The sequence below is a fragment of the Schistocerca cancellata genome, chromosome 1 (assembly GCF_023864275.1).
Source record: "Schistocerca cancellata isolate TAMUIC-IGC-003103 chromosome 1, iqSchCanc2.1, whole genome shotgun sequence".
Classification (NCBI taxonomy): domain Eukaryota; kingdom Metazoa; phylum Arthropoda; class Insecta; order Orthoptera; family Acrididae; genus Schistocerca; species Schistocerca cancellata.
In genome coordinates, this window is record NC_064626.1 from 11,505,898 (window position 1) to 11,520,245 (window position 14,348).

The following is a 14,348-nucleotide window of genomic DNA, read 5'->3' on the forward strand; positions in this document are numbered from 1 at the left end:
TTTACTGCATTTTTGTATTTTCTCCTTTCATCAATTAAATTCAATATCTCTTCTGTTACCCAAAGATTTCTATTAGCCCTCATCTTTTTACCTACTTGATCCTCTGCTACCTTCACTATTCTTCTCTCAAAGCTACTCATTCTTCTTCTACTGTATTTCTTTCCCCCATTCTTGTCAATCGTTCCCTAATGCTGTCTCTGAAGCTCTCTACATCCTCTGATTCTTTCAGTTCATCCAGGTCCCATCTCCTCAATTTACCACCTTTTTGGGTGGTATATGTTGTATGAAAGAATTTTTCATCACAATGCTCTCTTTGTGGCCTGAGAGAGACATAAGGTAACCTAAATATTACTTTAAAGACATTTCGGTGAGTTTCTAACCATTATTATCTGGTAAATAATGAAAATGTTAATTTTTTATGTTTCATGTCAAAAGTGGAGAGGTAGGAGCAACACAGCTGCAGCAGAACATGGTAGTCACACATACACACGGGTACCACCTCTTCTCTGTGAAAAGGACTCTTGGAGACGCCACCAAAAACGAGCTCCAGCCCCTCCACACTCAGGGTCTATCACACCCACAGCCGCTGCCTCCGTGTCCAGCTCCCAGTCTTCATCCACCATCGTCTCTACCACTGCCAGTCCTGCAGCCACCTCTGCCAGCCCCCTACAATTGCCGACAGTGGCATCTGTAGGTCCCACGCAGATACTGCCGATCCTCTAGCAGTGTCTCCAATGACGACCCGGTTTTTTATTGCATGTTCTCGACCAAACAGTGTAGTTTTGTTAAGTCCTCCAGTGGGAGTAGTTGAGTGGTTTGTCAATGTACATTTAATGAATTCAGTAAAGTCAGCCTGCACCAACATAACACTACAGGCCCTGTGCTGGGGAAGCAGAGACTGGGCACAAACCAGGGTATTACACCTAGCTTTCTGACAGCTCTGTTGTACAGTCTCCCACTGAAACAGAAACTGAGCCTTTTCAACAAATTTTACCTGTCAGAAGGCTTACTGTGTCCCACTTGCAGGGGAGCAAGCAAAAAGTATAGGAGTCTATGAGTAGTAGAGAGACTTAATGTGTGTGGACAAAGGCACCCTTTAGGGAAAAAAGTGCGGAAGTAGTGTTGAATGTGAGACATTGCAGTTCTGTGATAAGCTAGTCTGTCAATTTCTGAACATGTACTACAACAAGGAAAACTGTAGGTTTTCCTTAAGTGGTGCAGGGGTGTACTACACATCAGAGGCTGGTAACTAGGCAACTTACAGTGTGTGACTTGCACACAATGACTTTTAGATTAGGTGACTCACCAACCAGTGAAGACACTGCCAGTTATGTGGAAATGTGAAGTACTACTGAAGACCTGAAGAAAGGTCCTCATAGGTGAAAATATTAAAATTCTCATAATCAGCTGCCCAGTCATTTGCAAGAAATGCCAGAGGTTGAACAGCTTTTAGGAACCATACTAGGTATAGGATGGTGGTTAAAACCCAAATGTGAAAGCAGTGAGAGTTCCGGGGGAAATTTGTGTGTATATTGAAATGATAAGCTAATGGGAATAGCAAATCCAGGATGGAATACTGACAACATTATGAAAAGGATTGACTGCTACTCACCATATAATTAAGATGTTGAGCCACAGAAAGGCACAACAAAAAGATTGCTAAACAAGTAAGCTTTCGACTAAAAGATCTTCTTCTGAAGGAGACAACCAGAAAAAGGGCTTTCGGCTGAAACCTTATATATTTAACAGTCTTTCTGTTGTGCCTGTCTGTGACTTGACATCTTTGCTATATGGTGAATAGCAATCCACTAAGACATACGTCCTCAATTATAGTGTCACTGTCGGAGGGGACTTTAATCATCAAACAACTAAGTTTCACGTAAGTGATGGGCACGACAACACATCCTGCGAAACAATACTAAATGCATTCTCAGAAAACTACTTAGAATGGATATTTCAAAACCTACTTATGGCGGAGATATACACTGTCCTGTCACATTAATGTGACCACCTGTCAAAAGCCCGAATAACCAGGTTTTGCAGTGCAGACCACTGTGTAATGATCAGGAACAGATTCAGTGAGGTTCTGGAAAGTACTCACAGGGATGTGGAGCTACGTCGACTCCATTGCCGTGGCCTGCTCTGTTAGATTTCTCAGTAGAGGGTCCGTGTCACAAACAGCCCAATAAAAGTGGTCCCATAGATTCTCAATTTGGTTCAAAAGTGGAGAGTTTGGTGGCCAGGGGAGTATTGTAAACTCACTGTCACACTATTTAAGTCACGCACTTACACTGCAAGCTGTGTGCCACGTTGCACTGTGCTGCTGGTAGATGCTATCGTGCTTAAGAAAAACAAACTGCACGTACGGGTTGATATTGTCCCCGAGGATAGATGCATACCTGTGTCGATCCACTGTGTCTCCCAGAATGACAAAACACTCAGGGAATTCCTTCAGGGCTGGCACTTTGAGACGACTGTTGCAGGGTGTTTGCTTTCAGATGTTTCACGCTATACATTCCAGCGCCAACTGTCCAATGGACCATAAAATGAGATTCATCTACAAACGTCACACGTGTCAAGTTGAAGTACTGACATGCAAATTCCAGCCTGCTGCAGGAGCCCATACGATGCAACATTCACTGAACAGACATTGAGAAGACATTGTTGATAGTCTCTTGTTTCATCTGGGAGGTCAGTTGCCCAACAGTTGCACATCTGTTTGTCCACACACATCTCACCACTGTTACCCACGGCCCATGGTGCACCACAGTTTTCTCGGTGCCAGTTTTATATAGTGTCATTTTGTCATGCATGATGTATTTTAATCACAGCTGCATGTGAACAGTTTAAAAACTTGGAAGTTTTGGAAATGCTTCTATCCTTGGCCCGAAAGCAATGATCATACTCTTTTGGATGTCATTACACTGACTGTACTGTTTTGTGCATCTCCCGACATACTTTATATACCCTTCACTGCTAGTGCTGCCACCTGCTGTCTACAAGTGGTTATTGCGTGTTGACATTGAGCACAAGCTCTAGTCACATTGATGTGACTGGACCGTGTATTACTTGTAATGAGGAGAACTAGATCTGGCTCTACGAATGCCCACTCTGACACTGGGATGAGTGACTGTGTGGTAGCTGTAGCAAGTAAAGTACAAATGGCAACTAAACCAGATAGAAAGATCTAGTTGCATAGTAAGGACATAGCCAGGATTTTGTCATGGGAAGGATCCAATTTGTTAAACGTGATCTTACGAAGACTCTTGTTTTTCATTTATTCTGAAAATTTCTGTAAAGAACAATAAACCATTTTATTAAAAACTGATCTCAGAGTTTTCACTAAGTGGAGATACAACCTCATTTCTTAGGAGCACTCTCTATTGACAAACCACTAAGAAGCAGTCATGTTCCAATCTCCCTTCACCTTCCGAAGTCATTCTTCTTTTGCTTTCAGTCTGGATTTGAGCTGAGAAATGCAAGAGAGCTAACTTTTTGGGACACTACGATTATTACGAACGGGTCTTTTCGAATAAAGATATCACTGTTTGACAGAGAATCTTGAATAACTTTTGGTCGTGAAAACACAATGGATCTGGAATTTTTCAACCTAACACTTTTCCAAATTTCCTCCTAAGTATGCATCTGTCACTTCTTGCAGGGCAAGAAAGATCACTTTGTGCATTAAAGAAAGTGCTGGCAGACAAATGCATGAGCCAAATCGAGGAGCATTTGGATTATTGTTTATTTCTCATATCGCTTTTACTGTCTGAAGTAGACGAAGATATGCCCATCTCACCTTCGATGCAGCTCTTTCCATTTAAGTAGATGGGCTGCCTCTTTAAAAGGGAATTTGAATCTTCAAGGAAGCAAATGTGTTCAGAAGGAATTGGCTGTGGCCTCTAGTAAGGGAGCAAACTCAACGTCTGCCTAAAGTGAAAATGACAAACAGAAAATCATTTTCGAAGTTGCCAGCAGATCAATTCAAACGACCTCACCTCCCAAATCCAGGGATTGCTAGATTGGTGGCTCAACATGCAGAGCAACCCAAAGTTGGTATATAATTTGGAAAAATTGGTTGTTGGACACTGTTTTAAAATATATATATATATATAATTACAAAAGATTGAATTCTGACATTGGAAGTTTTTCCTTTAATCATGCAAAAATGTGTGCACATTTTAAAATTTAATTGTTCATGGAATTGTTGGCATCAGTTATCATAGTATTAAAAGAGCATAAATAGATATTGGACAAAAAGGGGACAGAGGAATAAAAGGTGCTATCAGCTCAGATGAATTCGAGCAGCCCTGTGAAAAAATCTTTTAGATGTGAACTAACTATAGAATTTGCTGTCATCACGTACCCCCGTCCACTCTCTATCATTCCATATTGGAACTGGTTTTCATGACTGAGCACCACAGGGTGACCAGATTGGACAATATTTTACCATTTCAGCTACCGTCGGTAGAATATTGAGCAAATTTGAAAGAAAAGCAACCATCACCATTTGTGCAATAGTTTTATTTGTCGAAATAATTTTTGGGTAACACAGCCAAATCCAAGTGTATTTTCACGCATTGGTTTTAATTTAAAGTTATCTGTTATGAAATTCATCGCTTCACTGTCTTCGGAAATACTGAAACCTCAAAGTTCTGCCATCCTCCAAATAATGATCCTGGTGCTAACATTAAACTGCTATAGATAGATAATAAGGCTGTTATAGTAGTGCATGCATATTTTTAACTTACCATAATACTAGCGGACAAATCAAAATTGGCTTTCCTCTTCTTTCACATTACAAACTTATCTACAATTAGAAACTACCATAACAGTGCACAGCACAAAAACAATGAACAGTAGCACTTACATTAAATTCAACTGCAAATAAGAACTGAACAGATCAAAAGAACAACAACTGACCTCAAGCAAGGCCAACAACTGACCTTGGGTAAAATATGGATGGATGATAGCTGATAGTGCTATGGATGTATAAATAATTGTCTTTTATTTGCAACAGTATTCTTGCTATATGTGTAGCTGTGATATATGACAGTGACACCTTTGTCATTTCTGTGATACAATAACTTTTGTTCATCATCCAGAAATGACTTTTGGTGTAGCACCTTGACTATTGCTTATGAAAATAGCCAAAATAGTGCAATACAGAATTCATAAGACTTCATCTAATAACATGTCTTCAATGCTTAAGCAAGTACAATGTAATATAAAGTATTTTATTGTTTCACAGTAAGTATTCTTAGACATGAAAAATTTATGTTCAAGGCACAGAAAATATTATATTTTGTAAAAGTAAAGTTTAAAATATTGTTATTTGTTTTTGTTTCTCATTTGCGATCTTTTAGCATTTGTTGTGACAAATTTAATAATTTTAAACATCAGCCTACAGGCATTGTACACTTAAATATACATTATATTCACCACCGTCTGCCATAATAAATACTAGCATTCTTAGGGATTATGACAGGCAGCAGGTATATCTCTTATATACCTATACGTCACAGAGTTTCTTTTCCATATTCTAAAATTTTACTTGTAACTAGAATTTTCCTTTATCATTTGGTCCAGGGATGGGAAAATCCTTTATTGGGGACCATTTCTTTTAATGTTTGTATCTGTTCAAAAATTTCTTATAACCAACTTACATACAAGAAACAAAGTAAAAGAAAAATGTAGGAAAATGTAACAGTAAGTCCAGCCATATGTTACCATTTCCAATCTCGTATCATACAGTCTACACAGTGTGTTCAGACCATATTTATTTGCTACAAGTTTCTTTACTTTCTTTCTCATATGCTCATTTTGGATTATTGTTCTTCAGGGTGCTTTCCCACCTCTTATTGTTGAATGTGGGTCTCTCTGCTATCAGTGCTGGTTGCCTCAGCAATGGGAACAGTTAGTAACCATGAACAGCTTACATGGCTTGGTATCTTATCAGCATCAGTTGGAAATATTCTGTCCTAAGACGTACAATAGTTTGTGTGTGGAATTGCAAAGCTGAAGAGTACCAAACACATAGCATGACAGCTGCAGAATTTTGTCTGGTAAGTATCCAGACCACCCTCTTCTTTTTTAATCATTGTTTTCTGTGTTCAGAAATTTCCTTAAAATGTGTATTCATTCATCGTCGAAGTACCAATCAGCAACTTTTTTCTAACACCACCTCAGTTTTCACTTGACGTAGCATAAATGATAAAGGAAAATTCTAGTTACAAGTAAAATTTTAGAATATGGAAAAGAAACTCTGTGAAGTATAGGTATATAAGAGATATACCTGCTGCCTGTCATAATCCCTAAGAATGCTAGTATTTATTATGGCAGACGGTGGTGAATATAATGTATATTTAAGTGTACAATGCCTGTAGGCTGATGTTTAAAATTATTAAATTTGTCACAACAAATGCTAAAAGATCGCAAATGAGAAACAAAAACAAATAACAATGCATTTAGCATGATTTTTACACACTCTTTGCTTACAGCTTTTGATCATTAGACTTTTCTTTATTCTTGAAGATTAGGTGTCCCTGAGTACATTACAGTACAACATATACTGTACAATAATTACAATCAAAATTATATTTTCAATTACATATGAGTTTACATATAAGAACAGACTCATAAAATAATACTATAATTCTACATTTCTATCTTACAGGCAAGGACAGGTTTTCTCATCCCAATGGTCACAACTGTGCACCATCTCAAGATTCTGTACCCCACAGAAAAATTAATAGACTAATTTGCATCCATTGTATTTAACTATGGAGCATACAATTTTATATGAAGTTCAGTATAAGAGACCATATAGTACAGAGACTAGAAAGAATAGATGGAATTACTATTTGCAAAGGAGAATAAAACTATTTTGACATGAATTTACTTCCTTTCATCGACCAGGGCTTACCTGATTGTCAACACTTCACTCATGCAGGCTGTCCAGCAGGTCACTGCACCCATGTTGCAATTTAAAACTACATTTTGTTATGTATTCTTGTATGATGTGCTATAATGTGTGACATAAATGTTTTTTTGCATCTTTGAAAGGTAATGTAAGTAATGAGAGTGTTTTTTAATACCTGTATGTTGAGCACCAATATCATTATTAATCTGTACGGAACATGTTCTCAAATGCAAATGTGTTTTTCTTGTACAACTAATTATTTCTCTTTTACACACCAATCTGTGTGTCAGTGTCCAAAACAGTGTTGATTGATGTACTTTTTGACGTGTTCAGTGTTTTCAACCAGTGTAGCTAAGACAATCGAAGACAACTATGTGTACTCACTTCATTTTATAACTTCTTGTCACAACACTGTATAAGATTCATGTAAATGGGCATCCTCACATTTGTCCATACATGGAGGTATGTCAAGTTTAGAGTATATTAGTAACTGGCATGGTGTTTCAGGTTCGTCCAAGTCTAAGGTAAAATATTCATTCTGTCTCTATTAGCAGTCATATTTGTTTCCCATTCACAGTTGAATATACCAATATACTACACTTCCTTAGTCATTATTTTTCCATTCATAAAACACTTTCATGCAAAAACCTTATAATTACATTACAATCAGGGCCCACCACCAGTACCTCTGCCTTAGTCATATACTGCCTTCATAGGAAATGGAATGTGCAAAGCATCACGCCCATCATCTTTATAAAAATCTTAATTAATTCATTAAATTCTGGTATCCCACAGCTCAACCAGCTGTTCATACATTTGTACTCATTTATACAAAGGGTTCCTAGACAAAGAATATCTGCCAACAAAATAACATATTTATATTTGCATTCTTTTGTTTTACAAATATGGCAGTTAAGTTTATACTTCTTGCCTGTTGTCAGTTGGGCATAACTTTGTTCTCTGACATATTTAATAGTTCATAAAGTTTTTTTCCTTGCGTAGTGCCCTATTCCTTTGAAGTAGCTCGTTTTTAGTATAATACTGTATAGCAGATTACAGTTGTAGGTGCAAAATTTGTCTTAGTTTTAGAGTAGCTGTTAACTTAAACTTAGTGTACATATTGAGTTAGTTTGTTTGGCACTGGGTTGTACACAGCTGCATACATTCATAGATTGTTGTTGCATATAACTGTATATATTCGTATAAACTCATATATATCTGGTAGCTTAACATAATGGTATCCAGTGTAATCGTATCCTTAAGATATGCTACACAAGTTATGCTGCCTCTCATAAAATGTTCCTGACTCTTATCATGTCATACCATAGAAGTGTTCTCTTTGTATACTCAGCCTGGAGCCAGGCAACTAGCGTGAGTTTTAGTGTTGTCGTAAAGATAAGTCATTTTAGATTATAAAAACATTTACTTTAGTACTGATTACATGGTAAATAGGTGTATTATTGTGCTTTTTAAGCATATCATTAAAGGTTTCATTTTTCTTTATGAAATATAGCAGAAAATGCGAAAAGATCGTACAGTCGGGTTACAGTCGTATTTTCTGTTTACGTTTTGCCACAGCAAATCTATAGAATTTCATTTAATTGTTCTTTGCTCTCTCCAGCAATTTAACTGTAGCTGTTGTTGTTTCAGAAACTTTGCACTGTTGTTTTTGTTTACACACAGTTGCATATAGCCTAGATTTGAAGAGTCATATTTTCATGTTTATCTATAATTTAACTGACTTATTCTTAATAAACTATTATGTTTATCATGAGTGAAAAGTGCTTGACTTACCGCAGAATTGTTTGGTCGGGGCTTTGGTGTAACAGGTGCTGTAGTTTTTTCTATGCGGGTGACTGTAGTGGCGTAGGAATAGGGGAAGTAAATGAGACTCATCAGTGGTTTTGTAGGATATGTAGTAGAGATAGGAAGATGCTAGAACAGGAGGGGAAAATTACTGCCTTTCAGGCTGAGTTAGACAAGGCCAGGGGAGATCTTGACAGGTTAAGGAGGGAGAAGGGTAAGGAGAGGAGGGAAGTGGTAACAGGCAACAGGAGGAACAGGCCTAGAACTTTGTCTGACAGCTTTGCGGTGAGTGTGGAAAATAGATTTGACCTGTTGCTTCAGTTAGAAGCAGTATAGAGTGTTACATTGCAAAAATTGCATCAGCATCAAAGCATACTAGTGTTTAGTTTGTATCTGTTCTTGGGCGCCATGATCAACCTCATTTGAACTCTTCTGTCAAGAGAGTTAATTTGGACTTGGAACAGCTGCTTGTGTCAGGTGCAGGGTCACACATTAGTGTGGTTCCTGTTGATTCTCTCAATAAGTGGGATTATACCAGGCATAGCCTTCACCTCAACAGGAAAGGGGAGGGTAAACTGGCTGGTAAAATAGCAGGAAAGTTAAAGGGGGGAGGCACTGTCATGAGTGATAAAATACCAGTGGTTATAGGGTTGAGAAAAGACCCATTTTTAGGGTAGGGAGAACAGAAAGAAACCAAGTTTTAAGAGAGGTTAGGATTGAGACAAACCTTCAGTTTGAGAAAGAAACCAAAAAATGTAATTCTAGTGTATTACGTAAGCATAAACAGCTATTGGTTAAGAATTTTCAACAATCAGCAGAAATTTCAACTCTACCCAATTTCAACTCAGTCAATGTGAAATGTCAGCTATCTTTATTGCATCAAAATATTTGAGGACTGAGAAATAAAATTAATGAATTAATTATCAAACCCAGCTGATATAATCTGCCTCTCTGAACATCACGTGACCACTGGTATAGAACATTTAAGAGTTACAAGATTTAGGTTAGGGTCTCACTTTTGTAGAGCAGAAATGGAGAAAGGAGGAGTTGCCACATTCATCAGGAACTGTCATAAATTTAAGAACATAGACATTCATAAATTTAGTCTAGAACAGCAAATGGAAGCATGTGCATCAGAAGTAGAATTTCACAAAAAATCCTACATAATATTAAGTGTATATCAAGCATCTGCAGGTAACTTTAATCTCTTCATAAACCACCTTGAAGCTGTACTGGCCCATTTAACAACAAGAACAAAGAAATAGTGGTTGCTGGTGATTTCAATGTAGATTTCCTTAAAGGCTCTCCCAATAAGAACTTATTTGAGTTAGTAACACTATCATTCAATTTAATTCCCACTGTAAAGTTCCCCACTAGGGTAGCCAATTGCTCACAAACAGCCATTGATAATATCTTTATAGAAAAGTCCAATGAACAAAATTATATTACAAAACCAATAGTCAATGGCCTCTCAGACCATGACATGTAGTTCCTTCTGTTAAATGTTAATACTGAACAGGATATAACATCTGTTAAATCTGAGCTCAAGAGGGTAATCAATAAGCAAAAATTTATTATTTTACGACACTCCTCAGAGACATTCACTGGAGTGATGTTTACAGTCAATCTCCTTATTCATCTGTTAACAATATACATTGTATGAATGTAGTCAATTACAATATAGTTTCTTACCTTTAATTTGTTTCAAAAACTTGGATAATAAATACAGATATTTTATAGCAGTATATATAAATAATATTACTTTTCCACATTCAGTTATTCTTCAATGCTATAAAAACTATGTGTTAGTAAAAATTGTTTAAGATCTACCTTGAATTTATGAAATTCTTTGATTTTCTTTATTGTAAAAGGCAATGGACTAAAAAGTATTTTGAGCTGGTAGTTTACACTTTTTTGGTAGAGTGCTCCTTTGTGGGTGTCTCTGTAAAAATCATCCCTGTTCCTTGTTTCATGGTTATGAACCTGATTATTTAGTGTTGAAAATTCCTGGTGAGTTTTCAGAAAGCATACACATTCATAGATGTATAAGCTAGGAAGAGTCTTAAATATTTCCCTGCATGACACTCTACAGGGAACCCCTTTCATTATTCTAATAGCCTTTTTTTGAAGTTTGAAAGTTCGAAAGCTTGTTTTGCTGTACATGTATTTCCCAAGAAGATCACACCATATCTAAGCAAACTGTTCATGTAAGCATAATAGGCACACAGTGCTCATGGCATGAATGAAAAATATTACACTTTTGCTAATAAAGTGCTCACCTTATTTGAACACTGTTTTCCCCCAAAACTAACCAAGGTTAGAGCAAAGTCTCCAAAGAAGCCATGGATTACTCAAGGACTAGAGGTATATTGTAAAACAAAAAGAACACTGTATCTGTCAATCCAAAACAGTTCTCATGTTGATGATATATCGCATTACAAGAAATACTGCAAAATATTAAATACTGTAATACGGACATCAAAACATATTACAAGGAAAAGATAGCCATATCAGATAACAAAATAAAGACAATATGGGATATGGTGAAGGAGGAGACTGGTAGAACCAGACATGAAGAAGGACAAATAGCATTAAGAGTAAATGATACATTGGTGACAGATGTGTATAGTGTTGCAGAACTTTTTAACAAACATTTTATAGCTGTTACTGAAAAGATGGGGTTGTCAGGTTCTGTATGTGCTGCTATAGAATACCTCAGGGCAGATATTTCAAGTAACTTCCATAATATGAATTTGACCCTAATGACCCCAGCAGAAGTAATGTCCATCATAAAATCTTTAAATCAAAAATATCTAGTGAGTATGATGAAATATCAACAAAGTTAAATAAAGAATGTGATTCTGAGCTAAGTAACATATTAAGCTATCTGTGTAACCAGTCGTTTATCAGTGGAATATTTCCTGAATGGTTGAAATATGCTGAAGTTAAGCCACTATTTAAGAAGGGAGATAAAGAAATGGCATCAAATTTCCATCCAATTTCACTTTTGCCAGCATTCTCAAATATTTTAGGAAAGGTAATGTACGATCAGCTTTATAACCATCTTATCACAAATAACATACTGTCATAGTTGCAGTTCGGATTTCTAAAGGGTTCTGATACTGAGAAGTCTATCTACACTTACAGTGAAAATGTACTTAATTCATGAGACAAAAAATTGCAGGCAACTGGTATATTTTGTGATCTGACAAAGGCATTTGACTGTGTAAATCACAATATCCTTTTAAGTAAATTAGAATATTATGGTGTAACAAGAAATGTTGCAAAATGGTTCAAATCTTATATCTCTGGCAGGAAACAAAGGGTGTTATTGGGAAAGAGACTTGTATTACGCTATCAGGCATCATCCAACTGGGAACTAATTACATGTGGGATCCCACAAGGTTCCATCTTAGGGCCCTTACTTTTTCTTGTGTAGGTATATCAATGACCTTTCATCAGTAACATTACCAGATCCCAAGTTCATTTTGTTTTCCAATGATACAAACATTGCAACAAATAGCAAATCAGGTGTAGTCTTAGAAAAATCGGCTAATAAAATATTTGTGGACATTAATCGCTGGTTCCCAGCCAATTCTTTGTCACTAAACTTGAAAAAAACACACTACATGCAGTTCAGAACTTGTGTCCCATGAGTATATGCCTAACATATGATGACAAGCAGATAGAAGAAGTGGACAGTGTTAAATTCTTGGGATAACAGCTTGATAATAAATTCAATTGGGAGAAGCACACCACAGAGTTCAAGAAGGCACATATGAAAAAGGATAGTGTGATGCTTTCGTCAAAAACAGAAAACTTGAGCAGTTCATTGTGTAAAGAATATAATAAAAAAAGGTGATGAAAGGAATCTTATGTGTTACATGCAATTACTGGTTGCATGAAAGGTGCACCAAAATAAACTTAAAATACATCAGTGACGATTATTTATGGACATGTCTCGGCTGTTTACATTTCAAAACATCCAAACTTGAAAAAGCAGTGAAAACAAAAAGCGAAATTATCAGATATTACAAGGTGATATTGAGGTGTTGAAAAATTAAGTCTTGACTGTAAAGCAATAAAATGATAAAATATTACAAAAAAAAAAAAAAAAAAAAAAAAAAAAAAAAAAAAAAAAAAAATCAGTGTGTCCGAAAACTGTGAAACAAAAATAAAACAACATTGTGACAATTCATGTGCATTTACTAGCAGTGGACTGATAAACATCAAAACAGCGACTCCAGATAAAGACAAAACAATAAATAACATAAGTAAAATAATAGTGTTGGCAGACAGCCATGGTCGTGGACTAGCAGAAATTATCAACCAGACAACTCAACTAAAATAAACAGGTATTACTAAACCAAACGCCCCATTTTCTGAAGTAGGGAAGCTAGTAAAATCTGCCAATTGGGGTCTAGTGATGCAGGGGATACAACCCGTCGGCCATGACTAATGATGTCGTGCATTACTCATAGATAGTAATGTCTTCACTTTGAGCCATAGATAATAAAACAGTTATGTGTTCCGGATAAGTGCTGTCATTGTACATTAAAATAATTGAATATGATTTTAAAAGAGATCACTACATATAGCTCAAAATATTCTTCATGTGCATTTATTTAAGTAATTGGTTGTTTGCAATTCATTCAGTACTTTATTTCATTATTAGTGATATTGAGGTAATTTGGATTATTAGTTTCTTATTCTAGAACAATTTTTAGTCTCTCATTTTCGTTTGTAGGTATGGATTTATCTGTTCTGATGAACCTTGATGATTTACAAGAGGCTATGGGCGAAGACATGTTGGCCACGATTTGTTTTTTACAAATGTGTGGTCTCATTGCTGAGTATGTTCGATGTCGTGAGTATGGCGAACATATGCACCTCACAAGAGTATCTCCTCACCGTACTCACGACTTATTTGTGTGGCGCTGCAGCAGAGATAGGTTGTGGCAATCCATTAGAATAGGGACGTGGTTCGAAAATCTAACTCGCCTTGAGAGTGAAAATCACTTATTGTTGGTGTTTGAGATATCCTGTGTGGCTGTGTGTGCATGAATGTCATATGAGTAAGTGTACGGTTGTGGATTAGTATTGTTTTTGTAGGGAAGTGTGTGGGGAGTACATGAAATATAAGGGGCCGTTGGGGGGGGGGGGGGGGGGGGGCGAGTGTTATGGTCGAAATTGACGAATCGCATTGTGGCAAAAGGAAGTACAACAGGGGGGAAGCTCCGGTGGGATTATGGGTTTGGGGGGCAGTAGTTTCAGGTCAGGAGTGTGACGATGTAGGGTTCAAAGTAGTACCCAATAGAAGGAAGGAAGTTTTGGTCAGCTTAATTGAAGATCACATTGCAGAGGTTTCCATTGTAATTTCAGATGGGTTTTCTTCATATAGGGATTTAGGGGAAAGGGGTTATCAGCATCTCGTAGTAAATCACGATATTGAGTTCAGATCATTATCCACAGGGGCTTGTGATGATGATGATATTTGGTGTGTGGGGCGCTCAACTGCGTGGTTATCAGCGCCCGTACAAGTTCCCAACCTTTGCTCAGTCCAATTTCGCCACTTTCCTGGATGATGATGAAATGATGAGGACAACACAAACACCCAGTC